The sequence below is a fragment of the Dipodomys ordii genome, unplaced genomic scaffold (assembly GCF_000151885.1).
Source record: "Dipodomys ordii isolate 6190 unplaced genomic scaffold, Dord_2.0 Scaffold149, whole genome shotgun sequence".
Classification (NCBI taxonomy): Eukaryota; Metazoa; Chordata; class Mammalia; order Rodentia; family Heteromyidae; genus Dipodomys; species Dipodomys ordii.
In genome coordinates, this window is record NW_012267365.1 from 304722 (window position 1) to 329248 (window position 24527).

Sequence of the window (24527 nt, forward strand, 5' to 3'; positions counted from 1 at the left end):
CATGCATTTACTCAGGGATCATGAGTTATTACCATTAACATATTTTGTTCTGTTTTGTTTGTGTGAGGCATGAAAGTCTGAACAAAAGGAGAAGGATAAGGGGTCAATGCAGAATGATATAAAGGAGAATGATAAGCAACACTGTTCTTTCCAACTAATAAGTAGAGAGATAATCGCTAAAGAAATGTGAGAGTAAGAATTTAAAAGAACAAATTTCAAATATAAGTTTGGATAAACAATTAAAAAATACATAATGGATAAAGGATACACAAATGACAGGATGTAAAAGAGCCAAGGAGATACTTGATGACCCTGCAGTTTGGGGTTGAAAGGAAAAGTAAATTCATGGAGATCTAAATGTGGAAGAGACATATGTATAAAAAGTAATCAAGGGCAACCAAAGTAAATAGAGCTGACTTTTAATCATTTTTGTAATAAGATAGATATAATGTAAAAATTCAGTCCTTCAGGTGCTTTCTATGCATAAGTCAATGGCACATCGTACTTTCTCAGTGTTGCATGAGTATTTCCATTTCCATCATGCTTCATCAGCCAGCAGAGAATTCCAGCTCACTACATAGTCTTCTCTGTTAATTCCCTTCCACTGGCAACCATGTATCTCTTTTTCTGCTTCTGCCTATTAATTTATTTTAAATATATAATATAAATTAGTGATATGTGTTCAATTTTATTTCCCTACAGTGCACTTCGAGGTCTTGGTCTGATTTGTTGTGATTGGTCTCTCAAGCCTAGATCCCAGAGTGGAGATGTTCCCAGATAGACCAAAGAGCTTGGTAAAAAGTCTGTAGGTAATGTGGGGACCTGCCCCTCAAAGGGATTAAGTAGTTCTCATAGGACCCTGAGGTTTCATAGGAGCAAGATACTGTAAGGATGAGTTCAACCTCTAAACTGCTTTTTCCTGACTTGTCTAACAGTGTGATTCCTCACTTCCCCATATGCTCCTATGATTTGACATGTCCATCACCCTCACCAGAAGCAAAATCCATACAGTACCAGACCTTGGGGCTCTAGACTCCAAAACAATGAGCTGGATAAACCTCTGCACAGTTTATTGCCCAGGTACTTCCTTACAATCATATGTGCAAACTACCTTGTGAGTAGGAAAACATCCAATGCTTTCTACTAGACATTGAACTTTCATTGAATTATATTATAATAGCATATTTGTTTCTACCTTCCCCTCAGTCTGAGGATAAGGACTATCTTATTCATTCTTGCATCCCTTTGTATGGTTGGCCTATACTGGTTAAGGTAATAAATTCAGGAATAAACCCATTCTGTTTTCCCCTAATCGACAATATTATTCTACTATTTTCTTGACAATAACCTCAACTAGTAAGACTACCAAGCCTTAGACCCAAGCAAGGTCCAGAGGATAAAATGGAACTGGGACATTTGAGGAGAGAACTCCTACTCACTGAACAGAAAATATTTTTATAAGCTTCAACTTTGATTTGCACTTTTCATATTCACATCTCTGCTCAGTTTGTTTGTATTTTAAGATTAATTCTGTATAGCCATGAAATACACGTTTGCCTTTAGAATTTGTATTTTACTTCAAATCTCCAATTTATTGCCTGTCCTGAAGCTTGAACTCAGGCCCTGGACACTGTCCTTGAGCTTCCTTTGCTCAAGGCTAGCACTCTATCACTTGAGCCATAGAGCCACTTCTGGCTTTTTTTGTTGTTGTTGTTTATATAGTACTGAGAAATCAAACCCAGGGCTTCATGCATGCTAGGCAAGCGCTCTATCACTAAGACACATTCCCAGCCCCTCAAATCACCATATTATAAAAAAACTAAATGAGTCATCAAGAGAACATATAACTCCAAGTTACCTAGAAATTCAGAGGTAACTTTGGAAAAACAAATAATATAGAACAGCAAAATAGATGGGGTAATGAATTTTTTCACTTCCAATGACTATGTTAGTGCTCAACAGTTCTTTTAAGAACTTGATGACCACAGAATTAAGCCCAATGGAAGAAAAAATGGGTAGAATGTGTTATATTTGGAGACACATAGAGGTATAAACAATGGAACCTAAAGGCTCCTAAGGAGGAAGCATTAACTAGTAGTTAAATCAAACTTCAGAGAAGAAAGCTTTTTGAGATGGCCTGATGTACAACATAAATAACACATATCTGTTGTTAAACATTTTCTCTGCTAAGGGTTAACATGTATTTAATACTCAGAGTCCGGCTTAGAGACCAGACTGTCATATAAATGAAAAACCAATTCAGATAAGCTAAGTAAATGTTTGAGGTCAGGCAATTTTATGAGCAAAACAGAATATAATCTAACAAAATGTATAATAAACTTTAAATTCTAGGTGCATTTTACAGATTTTTAGACTGTCTCATTTCATAGTTAGCAGACATTTTTTTCCTATAGAATGCTGTGACAATGGTGTACTCAAAAGATAAAAAGTGTATGGTCACATGAGCTGTGGGAGAAAAGCCCGTATTAGTAGTTTTCTTTTTTATTTGCTTCATTAAATATCAGTTCTACATGTCTATGAAGGTCTTTTCCTGGGCTCCATTTTGATTCATTGCTCAATTATACCAATATTGTGTTGTTTTGATTACTGTACTGTCATAAAAAGTTTTTAAAGCAAAGACGGAACTCTAAATAGGGATACAGATTGACCCATTGTAACAATGAGATGTACCAGACACTATGTTTAAAAGTGAACAATTTAGGTGGGGGCAGCGGGGGAGGGGGTGTAGTTGTAGAGGTGGGAGGGAAGGGATGGTAGGAGAAAAACAAAGGAGGAGGCAACAATGCTTGATAAGAAATGTACTCATTACCTTGCTCATGTAACTCTAACCTCTCTGTACAGTATTTTCACAATAAAAAACTTTTTAAAAAATAAAAAATCATCGGGTTGGGATGGTGGCTTAGTGGTAGAGTGCTTGCCTAGCATGAATGAAGCCCTGGGTTCAATTCCTCAGTACCAGATACACAGAAAAAGCCACATGTGGTGCTGTGATTCAAGTGGTAGCATGTTAGCCTTGAGCAGAAGAAGCTTGGGGACAGTGTCCAGGCCCTGAGTTCAAACCCCAGGACTGGCAAAAAATAAAAAATAAAAAAATAAAAAATAAAATATCTTTTTGACATAATATGTCTCTGTACTTCTCTGTACTTTATGAAATTTAGAATCAGTTTGTAGATTCTTACAAAGATATTGACTACGTTTTTTATTGGGATTGTACATTCAGCTAGTGAGAATTGACATTTTGACAAGATTGATCTTTTATCTGTAACTATTATATATTTTCATTTCCTTATTTTCTTGTATTTTCCAATCAACTATTTTTAGTGTTCAGTGCACAAATATTCCCTCCTTCTCTCTCCTTCTCTAACTACCTCTTTCCCTCCCTCCTCTCTCTTCCTCCCTCTCTCCCTCCTTTTCTTCCCCTTTCTCTCTCCCTCTTCTTCTCTCCCTTTCTCTCACTCTCTCTCTCCCTCCCTCCCTCTCCAGCTCCTAGGTTCTCACACTCTTTCCACGGGAGCTTCAACTTGTTTTTTATACTTTGATATCAGCAGGTAATAAAATGTTATCATTTTATTTGATGAGAATTTTTTTCTTTGGCTTTCATATTTGGAAGACATTTTGAATGCTGAAAGGGGACTGTTTGGGGTTAGAAAACTGAAGTAGGGGAAAGGTTGCAGGAAATAGTGAAAGTGATGAGGAATGAATCTGATCAAAGTATATAATTTGTGTATATGAATATAAATAACAAAATCTATTAAAATAGTAATAAATAAAGGGGTGGAGATATGAAAGGATAATAGAAGAGCTAGATAATAACAAAATCTATTAAAATAGTAATAAATAAAGAGGTGGAGATATGAAAGGATAATAGAAGAGCTAGATTTGGTTAAAGTACATTTTATGCATGAATAGAAATATTACAACAAAATCCCTCTGTATAATATACACAAAAATACTGAGGGCCAGATGTATTGGTGGAAATTTGTATTCTAAACTACTCAGGAAACCTACCTATCCAAGCAAAAAGCTATCAAGACCTTGTCCCAAACTGAACATGTTGACTCATATTTGTAATTCCAGTTACATGAGAAGATCAGAGTCCAACATTTCTTCTGCAAAGGAGCACAAAAAAGGAAATCCTATCTGAAGGATAAAGCAAAAGAGAGCTGGTGTTGTGACTCCAGCAGTAAAGACATGCTTAGCACACTTAAGGCTTTGAGTTTATACATTACTTAGTATCATGAAACAAAGAGAAAAGAAAGATTTAAAAATGCAAAAATTTAAGTTCATAGTTAAAAAGTATCTTTCTTTGTTTCTTAATTCTTTGAAAGTATTTTCCATCTTGTCCTCCCAAGTTCCATTCTTTACAACAAGGTACCATCTATTGCTTTTACATTTCTAATAGAATATAATATGATATAAATATAATGCAATATAATATATAGTATATTAGCAAATAATACAGTATAATAATATGTAACATATTATAATATTATATGTATATGACACCAGCTACAACACCAGCAATAAAATATATAGTATAAAATATATACTATAATACAATACTATAACATACTATATGCTGTTTTCAGCTGTTTTTATTTTATGTGTCAGTGGTTTGAAGTTGTTTTACTGACACATATTGTTGTATGATTTTTCCACATATTTTGTCTGGGTTTGAAGAATCTAAGATATAAGGTATTACTATTTTCGTTGAATTTCAGAATTTTTTGTCATATCTTTTGCTACATAAATCTGTGATTTTGAGAAAGACATATTATTCTCTACCTCATATGTGCCTTGGATGTTGTTGATAATATTTCTGGAATTTGAATTTAGCTTTGTTACCACTAGTTGCATAATCATGAAAAACACATTTAAAACACTATAGTAGGGTTTTCTCCATTTCTAATTTTGCTGTAAGATTTTAAAAGTCAGGATGTATGAGGTGCTTAGAACTCTGCTGAGGCACAGGATTCATTATCCATTACCCATTACCAATCTATCTATCTATCTATCTATCTATCTATCTATCTATCTTCTTTCTATTTCTAAATACACACACAATGTGGCTTGACTACTTAGAACTAATTCATGTACAGATAACCACATCTACCTGAAATTTTTGTAATTTTTGTAGTCACATTTCAAATGAAGTCTAAATTATTTGGAAATCTACAACAAATTGTTACTAACTACAAGCACCTTGCCATGCAATGAATTTCAAAACTCCTTCCTCCTGATTAAAACTGTTTCTCTTGATTTAGGGTGATTCCAGTCTGGAACACTCCTCTGAGAATCACCACAATCCAGTAACCATCATTTTAGTTTCTACTTCTATTAGTTAAACATTGAGTGATTTCATGATATGAAGTCATGTGCTCTTCACCTTTCTTGGCCTGGCTTATTTTACCTAGAAAAATGTCTTCCAAATTTATCCACATTGTCACATATGAAAAGATTGTGTGTGTGTGCATTAATTCTCAATAAGGTATCTAGATACTTAAGAAGTTTCCACCTCTTACATAATGCTAAAATGACTATGGGAATGAATATATTCCTTCAACATGCTGATACTAGTTGCACTGGATTAATATTTGAAGGAGGATTGCTGAATCATAAAGTGATCCTGTTTTGAAGCTTCTTGAGAAACAATCATACTATTTTCCATAATTACTATTCTAAGCCTTATCCCACTAGTGGTAGATAGGATTTTCTTTTCTCAATCTTCTTCCCAACAAATATTTCATCTTTCCCATAGAAGTCAGTCTAAAAGTTATGTTGATATTTGCATTGACATTCCTTATTAATTAGTGATGATAAGAAATTTCTTGTGAAGCTGTTTGCAAATTGTCTTTTTTTGTGAGTTTTCATTTTGGAGGCTTTCCTGATTTGTAATCAATTTTTTTCCTAGCTACTGAGTTTTTTGCATTTTGCATCCTATGATTTAACTGTTTATCAGATGTTGTTTATCAAAAAATTTCCCATTCTGTAGGTTATTTTTCTTTGCTACACTGAAATGTGTGGTCTGGTATAATCTCATTTTTCTATTTTTTACTTGTTTTCTGTGTTTTCAGGATATATCACAGTGTAATTGCTCAGACAAATATCATAAAATGTGTTTTCTATATTTTTGTTTAGTAGTTTTATGAGAAAATTTCTGAACATCATATCAAATATAAAAGTTAAGGTTGCTACAAATAATTGATTAAATATCCAAAAATTATATACCAAAGAGTAAGATATGTAATTTTTTGTATATGTACCACTCATTAATAGAATAATTAATATATAATTTTATTTAGCACACATTAGAGTTACAAATACAAATGTATATCTTCATGTGTTTGGTAGAACTATATCAATTACTAAGTAGTGGAAACTTTGTTATACATCCCAAATATATTTCAGCATCAGAAGGTGGTGCAGCTTGAATTCTGGGCCTGGGCGTTGTCCCTTTAACTCAAGGCAAATGCTCTACCACTTGAGCCACAGTGCCACATCTGGTTTTCTGGTATTTATTGGAGATAGGAGTCTCACGGACTTTCCTGCCAGGACTGGATTTGAACAGCAATCCTCAGATCTCAGCCTCTTGAGTAGTAGCTAGGATTACAGGTGTGATCCACTGGCACTTGCATTTATATACTTTCAACCTGCAAAGAGAAGATATTTTCTCAATTATTAGTTGTTATAGTCTTACAATTGTACATCTTTGTATGTCCCTCCACCACGGTATATCCCCTGCTTTCTCTGTATCTGATGTTTGTATAATTTGTGGAGGAGAAGGGCAAAAACAACTCGTTTAAATAGGGATACAGGTGGACCCATTGCACCAATGAGATGTACAAGTTGTCATGTCAAAAAACAAACTTTACAACTTTGGTGGGGGGGAAGATCAGTTGGGGGGACAGGGGGGTGTATGGGAAGGGATGGGAAGGGGAAACAAAGGAGGAGGCAATAGTGCTTGATGAGAAATGTACTCATTATCTTGCCCATGTGGTTGTAACCCCTCTGTATGGTATTTTCACAATTACACACACACACACACACACACACACACACAAAAGGAAAATATGTTATAGCATGTTTCACATTATGCAATGAGACCTAATACTTAGGGAGATCAAGGCAAATAGCCTTGAAAAATGCATAACATAGTAATAACATAGTATAACTTAGTAATATAAACACTATAAGCAGGATATGTGTGTATGATATAGATTTTCTTTAAAGATGTTTGCTATTATAAAGTTGATGTACAGAGTGATTATATTTATATAAGTCAGGTAAAGAGTACATTTTTTCTTTTTTAATATATATTTTTATTGTAAAGATACTCTACAGAGGGGTTACAGTTACATGAGTAAGGTAATGAATGCATTTTCTATCAAGCATTGTTACCTCCTCCTTTGTTTTTCTGCTACCATCCCTTCCCTCCCTACCTCCCCAACTCCTCCCTCCCCAACACCCCCCACATGAGTTGTAAAGTTCATTTTCAACAAAGTGTCTTGTACATCTCATTGCTACAATGGGTCAAACTATATCCTTGTTTCAGCACTTTATTTCCCTTCCCCTCCCTAAATTAGAAAATTGCACATACAAGATGCTGGGCACTGGAAGCAAATACAATGAAAATAGGAGTTATACCATGGGGGAAAAACATACAAAAACAAAAAAAATCACACAGTACAATACAAGTACATTATAAACAAGAGCAAGAAAGATTAAAACCTCTTGTGTCCCTATCTTGGGGATCATTCACTTAACATCATCTTATATGGTCATAGGTACATAGCATTTGACCTTTTCTGCTTATCCCAGACATACACTAGTTATTGAAGATAAGGGAACCTATGGGACCTATGTTTCTTTGGGCCTGGCTTACTTCACTTAATATGATTTTTTTCCAAGTCTTTCCATTTCCTAACAGATGGGGCAATGTCATTCTTTCTGATGGAGGCATAGAATTCCATTGTGTATATATACCACATTTTCTTGATCCATTCATCTACTGAGGGGCATCTGGGTTGGTTCCATATCTTAGCTATGGTTAATAATGCTGCAATAAACATAATTGTGCTGGTAGCTTTAGTATGGCCTTGTTTGTGATCGTTTGGTTAAATGCCCAGAAGTGGGATTGCTGGGTCATAGGAGAGCTCTTTGTGGAGTCTTTTGAGGTACCTCCATACTGGTTTCCAAAGTAGTTGGACAAGTTTATACTCCCACCAACAATGCAGTAGGGTTCCATTTTCGCTACATCCCCTAGAGCATCTGTTGTTATTAGATTTCTTCATTATAGCCATTCTAACTGGGGTGAGGTTTTGATTTGATTTGCTTTTATGACTAGAGAAGTTGAGCATTTGTTCAAGTGTCTATTTTGTTCATTCTTATTTCCTCTTCAGAGAATTCTCTCTTACATTTTTTTAACAATGTCCTCCCTTCCCTCACTCCCTCCTAGTTTTTCCTTCCCATTCCCCACTCACAAGTTGTGTAGCTCATTTTCAACATACAGTCTAGTCTGCTGCATTTATCCACCCTTTGTGCCACCATTTCTGTAGCCCCCACCTTCCCAATGACAGATAAACAAACAAGCTAAACAAATATAAAAGAAACACAAACAACAAAGAAAAACCTCTTGTTTCCCCTTCCTGGAGTTCATCTGAATAAATATTACACTTTGGCAATATCGTTCTTTGGTCTCACTGTATGTGAATACTTAGAATATTGTATAATTTATTATGTCCCAATGCATTTATATCTAGTTTTTGCATATGAGAGAAGACATGAGCCATGTGTTACCTCAGTAACTCATTTGTTCTAGGTCCATCCATTTCCATTCAAGTTATATAATATTTTTTATTTCTAATGGTTGTGTAAAATTCTATTGTGTATTTGGATCCTTGTTTGTGATGTTCTGGGTAGATGCCCAGGAGATGTATGGCTGGGTATAGATGTTTAGTTTTTGAGGACTCTCCAGACTGCTGTCCAGAGTGGTTCCACTAGCTTACATTGTCACCAATAGTGCAGTAGGGATTCTTTTTCTCTACATCACTGCCAAATTTGTTGTTCAAATTCATGATGTTAGCCAACCTAACTTGGGTCAGATGGAATCTTGCATTTCCCTTATGGCCAGGGATGTATTTCTTTGTCATTTTTACCACTTCCTAGCTTCTTAGTACTGCCTTAACAACTTTGTCCATTTAGTAACCAGTTTATTAGATTTAGTAGGGGCTAATTTCTTGAGATCCATATATATTTTGGATATTAGGCCTTTGTCAGATGTATTGTTGGTAATGACTTCTTCTAGTCTGTTGGCTGCCTTTCTAGCTTCATAACTATGTAACTATGTCCTTTGCTGTGCAGAAACTTTTTGTCATGATGTAATCCCATTTGTCAAGTCTCTTTCCTATCTGCTTGTGCCCATGAAACTCTTTTCAAGTTTCTGCTTAGGCATATGAATTCTAGTGTTTTTCCTACTCTCTCTTGTGGAAATTTCCAAGTTTCAGATCTGACCTTGAGGCCTTTGATCCACTTTGATTGATATTACTGCATGATGACAAACAATAATCCAATTTTAGTTTTCTAAATAACCTATTGATATAGATTCTTAAGCATTTCCGATTCTCTTAACAAATCTCTGAGGTACTCTGTTTATTAGAATACTGTTAACAGTCCTGCTTATTATGTATACTGTAAGCAACATAGTTGTATGTATTTGGTAAAATGAAGTGTTTTCAATTTTTAATTAAATCTTTCCATGTGCTGTGAATGACTTAAAATGGAATCTTTTAGGTAGAAACAACAATTTACCATTTTATTCAAGTCACTCATTGCAGGAGGGTGTGGTCTGGTTGGTCATTATCTCAATTCTGGCTTTGTAAGGTGGCTCAGAAGAAGTCTTACTATTTGAACTGAAAACTTTGATTTTCGTGAGATGACAGCTACTGCTTGGGGTTCCGATGAGCTGATAGCTTCTTATTGTGGGGTGATTTATTTACATGCTTTTTCTTGATTCCAAGGTGACTATAGATTTATGGAAACAACTATACTCTCATAGAAATATTTTGGGGAGGGAAGAAGCAGGATATTGTAAAAGTGTACAGTTGCTTCCTCAATTGCTCTTCCTACCGTGAAGAATGATGAAATACTCAGAATTGTGGGGTCTTAGAGACAGACTTCTTTAATGGTTATAATACCAATTGCAGAGACAAGAATCTGACTCAGTGTTTTAAGACAATCAGACACAAAATTAAGTCAGAGATTTAAGCTATATCTCACTTTTAATTATTTTGTATGCCCAAGTGAAGAGTGATTTTTAGGAAAAAGAAAAATTTTAATTATTTGTCCTAGTTCCTGCCTTGTGTTTGAGTATTCCTCAATGTTTTTTGTCTTGTTATTTTTACCCTTTTAGCCAATATGAAGGTTCGAGACGTGTGCTTTCTTGGCCAAACCTCCTGAGACATACCTCTAGCTCAGCATTTTGCTAGTTAACTGGAGATGGAGTTCTTGCAGAGTTTTCTGCCTGCACTGGCTTTGAACTATGATACTTTCATTTCAGCCTCTTGAGTAGCTAGGATTACAGCTGTGAACCACAGGTACCAGCTGTTTTTCATTGTTGAGGGAACTAGAATTTTGGCCATTCTGGCTTGTAAGTTTCCTGACTGGATGGTAAACTAGTAAACAAAAGAGGAGAAATTATAATGGCTGAGATATATAACTGAAAATAGCTTCTGGGAGCTGGTGGCTCCTACCTACCATCCTAGATATTCAGGAGGCTGAGATCTGAAAGTTGAGGTTCAAAGCCAGCTCCAGCAGGAAAGACTATGTATGTCTTACCTACAATTAATGACCAGAAACCTAGAAGCAGAGCCATGACTCAAATGGTAGGGCACTCATTTTAAGTGAAAAAAGCTCAGGGACAGTTCTGCAGCCCTGAGTTCAAGCCCCAGGCCTGGCAAGCCATGTATTTAATCCAAAACGGAGAGATATCATCATAAGGCAGGAATCAAGAGTGAATTGAGGTCAGAAGACAGCCAATTAAAGAAGTTATGTTGTGTAGCTTCTTTCCTTTTAAATAAGTTCATGAGTTTTGGCTACGAAAAATATTTGGCATTTGTAGAAATAGTCATTTGCAAAAAAATGTATAATTTCCATATTCTATGCAGAAGTGTTTGCTAGAGGTCTTTGGTGTTAATTAGCAATGTATGTATTTTTTTTCCTATAACCTCTTTAGTTATTTTGGGAAAGTTGCTGCAAGTGATTACATATCTTTTGTTTTTGTTTTTTAAAGAAAGATTCTTCCTATATAGTACAGACTGGCCTTACATGTGTTATGTAACCCAGGCTGCAAATAGACTCAGGGTCCTCCTGCATTTGCCTCCCAATTGTTGACAGTATAGACCTGAACTATCATGGCCAGCATGATTCTATCTTGATTCTGATAACTTCCTTCCTTGTGGCTGAACAATTTTTTCTGAAGACATTGATGACTAACAATCTGATGGTTTAATTTTAATTGTCACCCAACATGGAGACAAGGCTCATCCTGATTTGTCTAATATGATTCCAGTGAAGCAAGAGATGGCCATGGTTTGTGCCAGTAAGACTACTTTTTAACAAAATTTGATTGGTGAAGAGTGTTTCTTAGACTGAGCTTGCTTGGAGTTTATTCTTTAATTGAATTATGTCTGTTTGGTAGATAACATCCTAATATCTCAGATTACTACTTAGGTTGTTTTGTTAATAGGCAAAAGTTACAAATCTTTTCAAGGAAAATATAAGACAAAGCCAAAAAGAGCAAATATTTAAATAAGTGATAAATAAGTACTTGTTAGAGTCATCTTTGGGGGTTTGATTATTAATAACTTATAGAAGATATAGATCTGAGAAGAACCATGGTTAGAAACTAAAAAGAAGTTTAAACATATAGTTCATCTTGATTGGGTTTAGGATTTCCTTTCAGAAGAATAGAAGATTCCACATCCCTATTTTCCCTCGTTAGCATGGTCAATGCAATTTCTAGTTAAATCGAGAATGAGTGTAGTTATAATATATTTAAGCTTATTTGTCTAGCTACTAAATGCTGCCCAGGATAGCTGCCATTGCACACTGAGTTCAAAAACAGGAATGCTATTTATTGTATTATAAGTTTAATGTGACAAGTTATCATTGCACTTTTAATACATTATATCTAAATTTTATATACAGAATGGTTAAGCATAATAATGAATGTAATGCTGTAGATGAGAGATATGAGATAATAGGAAATACATCTACTCTTTGTCCTTTTTGTCTCCCTCAAAGCTAATTCTCTTGCTATTTCTTGAGTAAAAGGACTGTCTTTTATTATTCATAGTGAGCTCCTAAAGTAACAGAAAAGCCATGCTAATAAGGCAATTTAGGTTAGAGCACTAGATAGCCTTAGGGTAGAGAAAATCACCAAAATTTTCAAATGACTGATTACCAAAGGCTGAGACTGGAGGCTGGAGCTTAAGTACTATAAAACATATTAAACAAGGTTCAATGAGCTTTTTAGTAGCTAGAGATAGAGGATGACCACTTACCATCAGTTATCTCACTCTATCCACCTATTTATTTGGCTGCTCATCTGTATCTTTAGAATTATTCTTTGTAATATATAAGTGCACATAAAGACTCTCTCTCAGTTCTATCAGAGCTATCCTAGCAAATTAAGCAAGCCAAGGAGGATGTCTTAGTAAAGTTTGATTTAGTCAGTCTGTCAGAAGTTCAAGCAATATGGACATATGAATTTTGGTGTGTGAACACTCAATCTAGGAGACCTAACAGTAGTCTCAGGTGGACAGTATCAGAACTCAATTGAATTATAGGAAACCCATTGTATATTGTCAAGAGCTGCTTTTTATTGTAGAACAATGCTCACACATCTGGCCACAAAAGTGTTTTGTGTTGAGATGTTGAGTATGAAACTAGAGACAGGAAACAAAATACAATTTTCCCTGTTTTTCCTTAAATTAATAGTAATCAGAATCTGAATAGATTGAAAAATACAAATAATTATTTGTATGTGATATCCAAAATAGGGAAAAGAATAATGCTAAGATAAATTAACTAGAAGATACCTAAAATCATGGACTAAAGGAAGAATGTAGGAAAAGTTGGCAATTCTAAGAAAAATGATAAAACTCCAAATAAGCTATATTTATTGTTACCTAGAAGTGTAAAACCTGGTAATTATAATGAAACTTGCATAAGCTCTTCTCACATTATATAATGGAAACAGGAATTGCATTTCCCTCCATCCTCATTTATTTGAAGTCTATGTTAAAATTTGATGTTGAGAGAAACATACACAAGCTTTTTCTAACATTTTAAGTCTTCTCCTACACTCTCTTCTTACTTACATAGTACAACCATATTGAAAGTATTATCCCTATTTTCCCAATAATAAGGCATACTTTTAGCTGACATGTTTCTAAAATTACTGTTTGTAAGCATTATGCCCACCTTTGGTACTCAGCTCCACCCAGACCTGCTGGCCCCTTCTTCTCTCTGCCCAGACCCACCAAAACTCTCATCTACCTCACTTCCTATCCCCCAGACCCTGCTGCTACCTATAGTGGAGGCTGCCATGAACTCTTTCTGCAGGGGAAATATGGCTCCTCTAATAAACCTTGTAATAATCTTTCTCCTGTGCCTGGCTGCTTCTGCCATGCTCCTGGCATGGATGTGATGGATCTTTTCATTGATCCTTTCACATTCCTCCTATCATAAGAGGAAAGTGAAAAAAAAGTTGATGTGAATACAATTTAAAATCTATTTAAATGCAAATAGTCTAAAACACTAGTTACATGAAAATGAGTAACAAAAGAAAATAAAAAGACTAAACTACATGATTTCTATGAGAAATCCTCATTAAAAATTAATTTCTGAAACACTAAAAATAATGTGGAGAAATGTGTGGTAGTGACATGTCACATTAACATGAAAAGATGAAATAGCAATATTAATTTCACACAAAGGATGGTTTAAAGCAAGGTAAATTGCTAGTGGAAAAGGTAAGTATTACATAATACCAAAAAGGAAAAACAATCCCACATATGCATGGAGCTAACAATAGGCCTGAAAATATTTGAGACAGGAGGTGATAGAACTTCCAGAAGCAACAGAAAAACTCAATGATAGTTGGATGTTAGTTAAAAATTCATTTTCTGAGGGTAGAAACTTTCATCCTTTAATGGATCATTTGTCCTAGAATGGGCAATTTGCATGACACATCTCGAATAATTTCTTTAGTTATCCATTGGTTTGATAAGTTTTCATGTTTGGATGATCAGAGAAAGGAGATACGGCATATGGGAAGACTAAAGTAGATATTTCATAATTTCTCAAATCATGAATACCAAAATCCAACCTTACAAAACATTTGTAGATAAAATACAATCTTCTATTCAGTCTATTTCTTTAGATAACACTCTAATAAGCACAAAACACAAAGAACCATGTCCACTTTTTCTATAGCTATTGTGTTTCCAACCTAATGATGCTCAAGTTCCATTCTATGCTTCTTTTCAAATTTTTTTGTCAGTCATGTAGCTTGAAGTTAAGGCTTGGGCACTGTCCTTTAGCTTTTTTGCTCAGAGCTTGGGTGGCTTGGAAAGAACACCATCCTCAGATCACAGCCTTCTGAGTAGCTAGGATTACAGATGAGCCATCAGCACCCACCTCATTCTGTTTCTTAACAGAACCATTTGAATTTGTTTCTATGGCATTGTTTGCAATTTAGATGATATTAAAGTATACTTGAGTAAGTTAGAAGATATTTTAAAATATAATCCAACTACCAGAAATGTTTCTAAAATGCACTTTTCTTTTGAAAAGCATACTCAGGCTCTAAAGAATTTCAGAAGCATGTCTGAGTCTTGTCTACAACAATAGACAGTTCCTGACTTTGCCTGTCCTCCAGGAATAGGAAACCTCAGCTCCATTTGGAGGAAGCTGTCTCACACTGGGCACATGTGTTTCCAATGCTGTTTTTAATTACAAGTACTGGTTGTATTCATCCAGCTTCACTGAGAATTCCATTTCCATACATAGTGCTAAATGCCTTTCTTGTTTAAAGAATGGGCAGATGTCTACTCTTAGGCTTATTTCCCTATGGCTTTTGCCAAAATCAAATAGCCTGTGATGGAATTTGCACATGTCAAATTTCTACAGGCAAGACATCACACACACAATCTTTGCTAGTGTTTTATTTTATTCACAGCATCAAATTGAAGCTTGGGTAAAAAATTATTTTTCTAGAATTGTTTTTGTCCTTAATGTCTTTTATTTCACTAATACCACCCCTAAAAAAAACTAGCAATGGAAAATGAACAATGGTTTAAATATGTTTGTCTGGAAGCCAGGTGATCAGTGGCTCATTTTCTCATTATCCTCTCCAACACTCAGGAGGCCGAAATCCAGATGATTGTGTTTTAAGGCCAATGCAGGCAGAAATGTCCAGTTTTTACCCAATGTCTAGAAGACTGTGGGGTTAGTAGTTTCTCACTACTTTATGATCATTCCCCCATACCACTACCCTTTCTAGCCTCTCATAGCCATTACTCTAGTCTCCACCTCAGAGAAACCAAACTTTTTAGAATATATATGTTCATATATATTATACATTGGATGCATCATATATACATAAAAATGTATACATGTATGTATATACATATATGTATGCATATATGTATATATTCACATTTATATTAATGTTGCATTTAATATGATGTTTTTTCTTTCTATGTTCTGACAAGTGATAAGATTACATGTATTTGTAGCTAAAACTTCTTACATTGTGTGTATTTATGTATATGTATGTGTTTGCATATATACATACTTTATTTGTACTTATTTGTATATACTTAGATTAAATGTATACTTTATTCATTGATAGGCCAATTCCATGGACTTATTTTGTTCCTTTGGTATATCCTCATTGACAAGGTCAATGAGTCATATTTATATAAGCAGGATAAAGTCAGTTATTCTGTTTCACACTATAGTGATAAGAAGACATGATGATTTTGAGTATAATAACAGAATTAAATAATGAACATGTTAGGTGATATATAATGTTAATTGTCCTTATATGAGCAATATACAGAGCAAGGATGTATTGAAACATCACATAATATCCAATGAATGTGTACAATTATTATATTTCAATTAAAAAGAAAGCAAGGGCACCAGTGGTCCAAGCCTGTAATTCTAAGTACTTAGAAGTCAGAGATCTGAATATTTCCAGCCCTGCAGGAAAATCTGTGAGACTCTTCTCTCTAACTAACCACAAAAAACTAAATAAATATAAACAAAAAACCACAAGTAAAGCGGTGTCCACAGTGGTAGAGTGTTAATCTTGAGCACAAAAGCTCAGGGAGGAGACTGGAGGAAGATGGCAGAGGAGAAGCTGGAGGCTAAACAAGCTCTTGCATGGAAAGGACTGTTCCAGTGAACAGTCCTAGAATAGAGAATCACACCAAGTGTGCTATCACAGTGCAGAGAGTTTGGACAGAGAGGGAAAATTCAGGCAGCTTGGTCAAGGAGATAGATCTGAGCCGGTAGCCTTGGCTGCAGCTGTGGCCGCTGCGGTGGCAGCTGCAGCCACCATACCAACAGAGAAAGTATGGAACAAAGGCTCCAGACTCGGTATGTTAGCGGATTATACTCACTACCAGTGAGAACTGACAAGGACCAGAAATCTTCATCCTGCTGATCACAGACCAGGGAAGACCCAGGAACCAAGAGTCTGGCATCCTCAGAACCCTGACATCCTCACTCCTTCTCACTGAGCAGCAGGGGGAGGGCAGCCCCTCTCCCGCCACCCGAGAAGATCTCCATCTTTGATGACAAAGGCCTGGCCAAGCACCTAGCTACAACTCAGGCCTTGGAAGAAAACAATTGGCACCATTCATCAGGTCACAAGAACCTGACCTGACCTGCCAGGCTCAGCTCCATCCAGGGGAAAGTAACCCCACCCAGGCAGAGAAGCTCCAACACAGGAGGAGTGACTTTCTTCAGTGGTTAAACTGAGCCAGAGGCTGCCCCTCCCTACAGCAACCTAGACAAACAATTGAAACTCAGTAAACATAAACCCTGAGAATAGCTCCAGGCTGGGCTCTGTGAGTGTCTCAGGACCTAGCCCCTGAGGGAAAAGCTATTGATTGCTGATAGGCTTCAACCTTACCCAGAACCTAGCCACTTCACAACTCCAAACTAGAGGAAACAGCCATTTCCCTCTTCTTTTGTGATACTCAAAGCAGATCTCCCTCCCATTGAACTAGCCTGGGAGGAGGATCTCAAAATCCTGGGTAAAGCAGAGCATTTTTCTGCTTGCTCAAACAAACTGACTTAAGAAACCAATCAACAGGAAAATCAAACACCAAAAGCAGACCACAGATTCCATCAAAAGACTGGATACAGACACAGACACAGGAGAAATTCAAGATCCCCCCTCCCCCAAAAAAAGCAAAGACCTCTTTTCTCTACCTATTTTTAAAATTGTTTTCTATTTTTTTTCTTGCAAAATTTTTATTTTAGGTGCGTAAGTGTGTGTGTGTGTGTTTCTTAAAATCTCTTTTGTTCTTTAGGTCCTTTTTTTCCTTTTTGTTTCTGTTTCTTCCGTTTTGTTTTTTAATTAAATTTATTTTATTGTGAAAATACCATACAGAGGGGCTATAATCACATGGGCAAGATAATGAGTACATTTCTTTTTTTTTTATTGTGAAAATACTGTAGAGAGGGGTTACAATAACAAGGGTAAGATAATGAGTACATTTCTTATCAAGCATTGTTGCCTCCTTTGTTTTCCCTTCCCACCCCCCCTTTCTGCCCCTCCCTCCCCCCTTCCCCCCACCCACCAAAGTTGTAAAGTTCGTTTTTCCACATAATGACTTGTACATCTCATTGTTGCTATGGGTCCACCTGTATCCCTATTTAAGCAATTTGTTTTTTCCCTTCCCCTCCACAAATTATACCAGCATCAAATACAGTAAAAGCAGGGGTTATACCGTGGGGGAGGGACATACAAAGCAACAAAGAAGTCATCTTATAAATATGTTAGAAACAATCGCATGAAAGAAAAAAAAAACATTTGAATACTTATCTTGGGGTTCATTTCCTTAACATCAACTTATCTGACCTTTTTTGCTTGACTCAGACATATACTAGTTATTGCAAATAAGGGAAACCATGGGACCCATGTTTCTTTGGGCCTGGCTTACTTCACTTAATATAATTTTTTCCAAGCTGTTCCATTTCCTAACAAATGGGGCAATGTCATTTTTCCTGATGGAGGCATAGAATTCCATTGTGTATATATACCACATTTTCTTGATCCATTCATCTGCTGAAGGGCATCTGGGTTGGTTCCATATTTTGAATTGAAACCACTTTGTGTGGCTAATTTTTTTAAAGTTATATCAGCTCCAAAGCATGTAGGAAACTGAGGGACTACACACTTTAACTTGTGTGGTATATTTCTGAAACTTCTTGTGCATCTTTCAAAATAAAATATTTAAAAATCCTATCAATTGGGCCACTAAAGGCTCATGCCTATATTCCTAGCTACTCAGGATGTGAGGTCTGAGGATAATTGTTCAAAGTCAACCTATGCAGAAAAGCCTGTAAAACTCTTACCTCCAATTAACTACCAGAAAACCCAGAAATGGAGGTGTGCATAAAGTGCAAGTCTTGAGCAAAAAAGCTCAGGGATAGCACCCAGGCCTTGAGTCAAGTAATGAGTACTTTCTTTTTTTTGGGGGGAGGGGGTCCGGTCATGGGGCCTGAACTCTGGACCTGGGTGTGTCCCTCAGCTCTTTAGCTCAAGGCTAGTGCTGTACCACTTGAGCCACAACGCCACTTCTGGCTTTTTTCTTTTGGCTTATGTGGTGCTGAGGAATTGAACCCAGGGCCTCAGGCATGCAAGGCAAGTGCTCTACCACTGAGCCACTTCCCAGCCCCTGAGTACCTTTCATTTAGAAAAAATAAATTCCACAACATCCCCAATCCTATTTTGGGGCATTTACCCAAATGATCACAAACAAGGCCATACTAAGGCTACCAGCACAACTCTGTTTATCACAGCATTATTTACCATAGCTAAGATCTGGAACCAACCCAGATGCCCTTCAGTAGATGAATGGATCAAGAAAATGTGGTATATATACACTATGGAATTCTATGCCTCCATCAGAAAGAATGACATCACCCTATTTGTTTGGAAATGGAAAGACTTGGAAAAAATTATATTAAGTGAAGTAAGCCAGGCCCAAAGAAACATAAGTCCCATGATTTCCCTTATTTGTAATAACTAGTATATGTCTGGGACAAGCAGAAATTTTCAGATAAGATGATGTCAAGCAAAATGAATCCCAAGATAGGGACACAAGTGGTTTTTACCATGCGATTTTTTTTGTATGTCCCTCCCCCATGGTAAAACCCCTGTTTTCACCGTATTTGATGTTGGTATAATTTGGGTAGAGGAAGGGAAAAAACAAATTGTTTAAATAGGGATACAGACTGACCCATTGCAACAAAGAGATGTACAAGACACTAAGTCAAAAAACAAACTTTACAATTTAGGGGGGGGAGGAGAGGTGGGGATGGGTCGTTACGGGTTGATGTGGCTGAGTTGGTGGGAGAGAAGGGATGATAGGGAAAAACAAAGGAGGCGCAACAATGCTGGATAAGAAATGTACTCATTACTTTGGTCATGTAACTGTAACCCCTCTGTATAGTATTTTCACAATAAAAAAAAACTTAATTACAAAAAAAAGAAAGCTCAGGGCCAGAGTCCAGACCCTGAGTTCAAATGATTTCATTTTATTTGTACGTAAGGATTTTGATTAGTACAAGAATACTGGATATGTGTTTGTGTTTGCATGTGTGCTCACTTCAGCATATTTAATTTCTTTCTAACTAAAAGCATAAACAAAACCTACTTAATGAGGTAAAATGAGACTTCTTGGAGATTCTTTTTTAATTTAATTTTATTTTAAAGATGATGTACAGAGGGTTATGTAAGTAAGGTAATAAGTACATTTCTTCTGGAGCAGTGTTATCCCCTCCCTCATTTTCTCCCCTTTCCTTCCCCCACCTATATATCTTCTCCCCATTTCCAACAGTGTCTATTGAGTATTGCTGTTGCATTGGTTCATCCTTTGTCCCACCATTTCTGTGGTTCCTGTTCCTTTCCTCAAATCAGATAAACATATACAAGACACTGGGTATCAAAAACAGAAAACATAACCTCGGGAAATAAATGAGAGGAGGAAAAAAATGAAAGACAAAAGAAATAACTACAGACAGTACACTTTAAAATACAGAAAAAAAGTAAAACAAAACAACAAAAACCTTCCTGTTTCCACATCATGGAGATGATTTTGATTACCATTATTTTATATGGTCCTATGCACATAACTATTTGGCTAGTGTGAATCTCTGCTAGGACTATCCTAGACATATACCAATTAGTGCAGATGAGGAAAACCATAGAGCCTATGTTTCTTTGGGTCTGACTTACTTCATGTTAGATTTTTTCCAAGTCTTTCCATTTCCTTACAAATGGGGTGATATTACTCTTTCTGATAGAAGAAGCATAGAATATATATATATATATATACTCACATTTTCTTCATCCATTTATCTACTTACTGAGGGGCATCTGGAATATGGTTGTGCTGGTGGCTTTAGTGGGGCCTTGTTTGTGATCATTTGGATAGATGCCCAGGTGTGGGATTGCTGGGTCATAGGGAGGGTCTATGTTTATCCTTTTGAGGAACCTCTATACTGCTTCCCAGAATGATTGAACATGTTTACATTCTCACCAACAGTGTAGTAGCAATCCCTTTTGGCTACATCCCCACCAGCATCTGTTATTACTAGTTTTCTTGATAATGGCCATTCTAACTGGGGTGAAGTAGAATCTCAGTGTCCAATGAAATTCTAAGTAAAACATCACTATTTGGATAGTATAGGAAAATTTCTCTCCTACTCTTATGTGAATTCCACTTCTTCTAGAGTACCAACTATAGCTACTTAATCCATAGGGATTCCCATGTAAGTTCTGGACATATCCTTTATGAGATGTTTGGAGTATAGCACTTACTGTACTTTTCCAGAGACTCAGCCTTTGCCATGGCAGACCTGGGCAGGTGCATTACTCAAGAAAGCCAACAAGGACCTTTGAAGGGGTTAACATGCACATACAGAAATTATTTCTACTCAAACAAAAGTTGGCTACTAGCTAATACTAGACCTGTAGTAAAAGATTTTCCCCAAGATAGCCTCATAGAGAAAAAAATCCAACAAAGAAAAGAAGAAACCATAATGGAAAGAGAAGCAAAGGAAGTCCTGAATACCTTCTTTTCGCATCTAATCCAGCACATTTAAAATTGGATAACTTCTATTATACACGGAGTGACAGATACATTTTTGCTTCTTTAGTTTTCATGTCTTTTGAAAACAAAATGTTTCTGGGAAAAGTAGAATGCTATGCCTTGAGGAAAAAGAAATTTGTGTCAAACTGGTCAAATCATTCAGTACCAAAAAAGGTGGGTGTTAAAAGGCATTAGATAAAAATCAAGTATAAAAGATGGCAGAACATGAATGATTCATTTCTTAGGTTTTCTACAATCCTAAAAATATGGTCCTGGCCCAATAATTGGTGCCTACACATATGATAAGCATAGATGAACCTAAAAATGATAAAGATTATTGTTTAAAATGTCTCATTTAATGCAGCAGTTCTGTACTGCATTTCAAAAAAAATAGAAGCTTCATTGCAGTGAAATGTGAAGCCAAACAAGTTAGTTTTCACCAAAACTTTGTTAGTCTTTTTTTATTATTTTTAATATTCTGGTATTTCTGCCTTTGCATTTTCTTTTCTTTTTACTTTTGTCTTTTCTTTTTATTTTCTCTTCTTCTTCCTCCCCTCTTCCTCCCTCTCCTCCTCCTCCTCCTCCTCCTCCTCCTCCTCCTTCTCCTTCTTCTTCTTCTTCTTCCTCTCTTTCTCCTTCTCCTCCTCCTCCTCCTTCTCCTCCTCTTACTCCTCGTGCACATCTTCTTTTTCGTGTGTGTGTGTATGTGTGTGTGTGTGTGTGTGTGTGTGTGTGTGCTGGAACTGGAATTTGAGCTTCAAGCCTCAGACTCACTTGGCTTTTTCAAAGCTGTTTCTCCACTACCTGAGCCAGATTACCACATCTCTTCTTGCTTTTGCTGGTTAATTGGAAATAAGAGTCTTACTGAATTTGCTACCCAGATTGGCTTCCAACCACAATCCTCAATTCTCAGCCTCCTGAGTAGCTCAGATCTTAGGAATGAGCCATCAGATCCTGAATGATACTTCCTTCCTTATTGTCATTCCTAGACTTGGACACTTTCAAGGAGGAAGACTGATTTATATCCATTTATCTCTAGTACCTAGCATAATGCAAGCCACCTATAAATTTTTTTCAGCTTTAATCAATGGACATACCATTAAAGGAATAAATTTTTATGGAAAATTTTAGGTGCTTCACCTAGAATCTAATTGGTTTGAGCCATTCAAATTAGATATGATACCAACAACAGAGATGTTGTATAGGACTGCCTTGCCAGGTAGATTGAGATAATGGAATTTCAGATCAGGTAGTCCTCTACCCAGTCCAGACCCATCACTCACTAGCTGAGCAGAAGAAGAACTCATGTATCTGAACTTTACTTTCTATAAGTCAGACTAACATGTAGTACAGTGCACATTTGATATTTTTACAGTGCTTCCAATTTTAAAAATCTGCTTAATGTAGCTATTACACAATACAAATATTAGATCATTTTAAAGTTTAAAAAAACATACACATGCATTGGCTTGTATGTGGTTTCATATGAAGAGAAATTTTTTTATCCCCTGTTCATCCAAATGTCCTGACTAAAATCATTCAAATATGGATGAATTGAAAAACCACCTCATCTTTAAGTTCATCTTCAGAAGCTCCACTGTCTCCCTAAGTTTCATCACAGAAACCCACATTTCATGTTTTTTAATCCTGTAGAAGGATTTGCACATCATTTCTTAAGTAACAGATTCTGTCATTATCCATATTTTACATATTTTTAAAAAAGGATCTCAAAAGACATCTCTTGTGTGAATGAAATCTAATGTTATGTTAACTGTTGGAAACAGTTTAGAATGCTTCTTCCTTGTTAGTTGAGTACCTTTCAAAGTCATCGAATAGCTTAAAATGCTATTTAGGTGTTTTGTTTTTTATTATTGTTGTGTTGGTGAAATTTTAAACTGTGTGGTAACTACAGTAAATTATATAAACTGAAAAGTCCTTCATAGTTTCTTTAGGTCTGAAATGGCTGATGCTTTTAAGGAATGGTAATTTACTTAATTTGATTTGATTTGAAAATTCAATACCTTCCTCTTCTCTCTCTTTCTTTCTTTTACTTAGCAATGTCCATACTTCCATACTCCCCTACCCACACATTATTGAATATTTCTTCCACTTATATTTGGTATATATTTATGAAAAGTATTTGTAGAATATTGGGAGCTTCTCTGGATCCGATAAAAGAATATTTCCGTTATCTACATGGAATCAACTAAATAAAAAGATACACTTGTCAGTAATAAGACAAACTTCTTCATCTTCATCAGCTAAGCTCATTATTCTCTTTCCACTGTAGATAAAGTAAAGCCATTTCTCATTCTGAAAAATACGTGCTTAGGTAATTTCATTGTTGTCCAAACTCCATGGAGTGTTCTTTTTTAATATAAAATTTTATCTTTACAATATATTTCACAATAAAATACATAGGTAGCCTCTCCTTTTTCCTTTTAGAAAGGGAACTTTGTTTAAAATAAAAGCCTATAACATCTCAAGCCATTTCACAGGCACACATACACATAAAGCTAGTTACAGAACAAGGGGAAAGAAATCAAGCTTTAAACCTATACATCTCCTAGATTTAACTGATGATTAAAAATTGTCAGTGTGAAGGCACAGTGTATATCCATTTGACAAAAGCAATATTAATAGTGTTTAATCAAATGAAAGGGGGCTACCTCCACAGTAATAAATGTGCTAATTGTTCAAATGAGTCCTACTGGAACAATGTTGAGGAAGGGCTACAATGCTAATCCCCATTCACAGGCTAACAGCTACAGGATCAAGACTGCCAACTGGTAATAATAAGTTGTGTCTTAAAAACATATCATACATGAGTACACATACACACCCCCTTTCAAGTCATGAAATTTCCTATCAGTATCATTTCTCAGGCAGAAAACAGAATTAGGCAATTTGACTCTCATCTTTGAGCAATACATACTGATAATCAAAAGGGTCATAACATCCTTACAACATAATTTCAATCTTCTTCACCTAGTGAAACTAATTATTTATGTCTAAAAATGTGGTCACAATATTCAAAGTTTAAAAGAACAACATCTACTCAAGGATAAAAGAAGAAAACAAGTAACAATCTTGAAGTGAATCTATCTT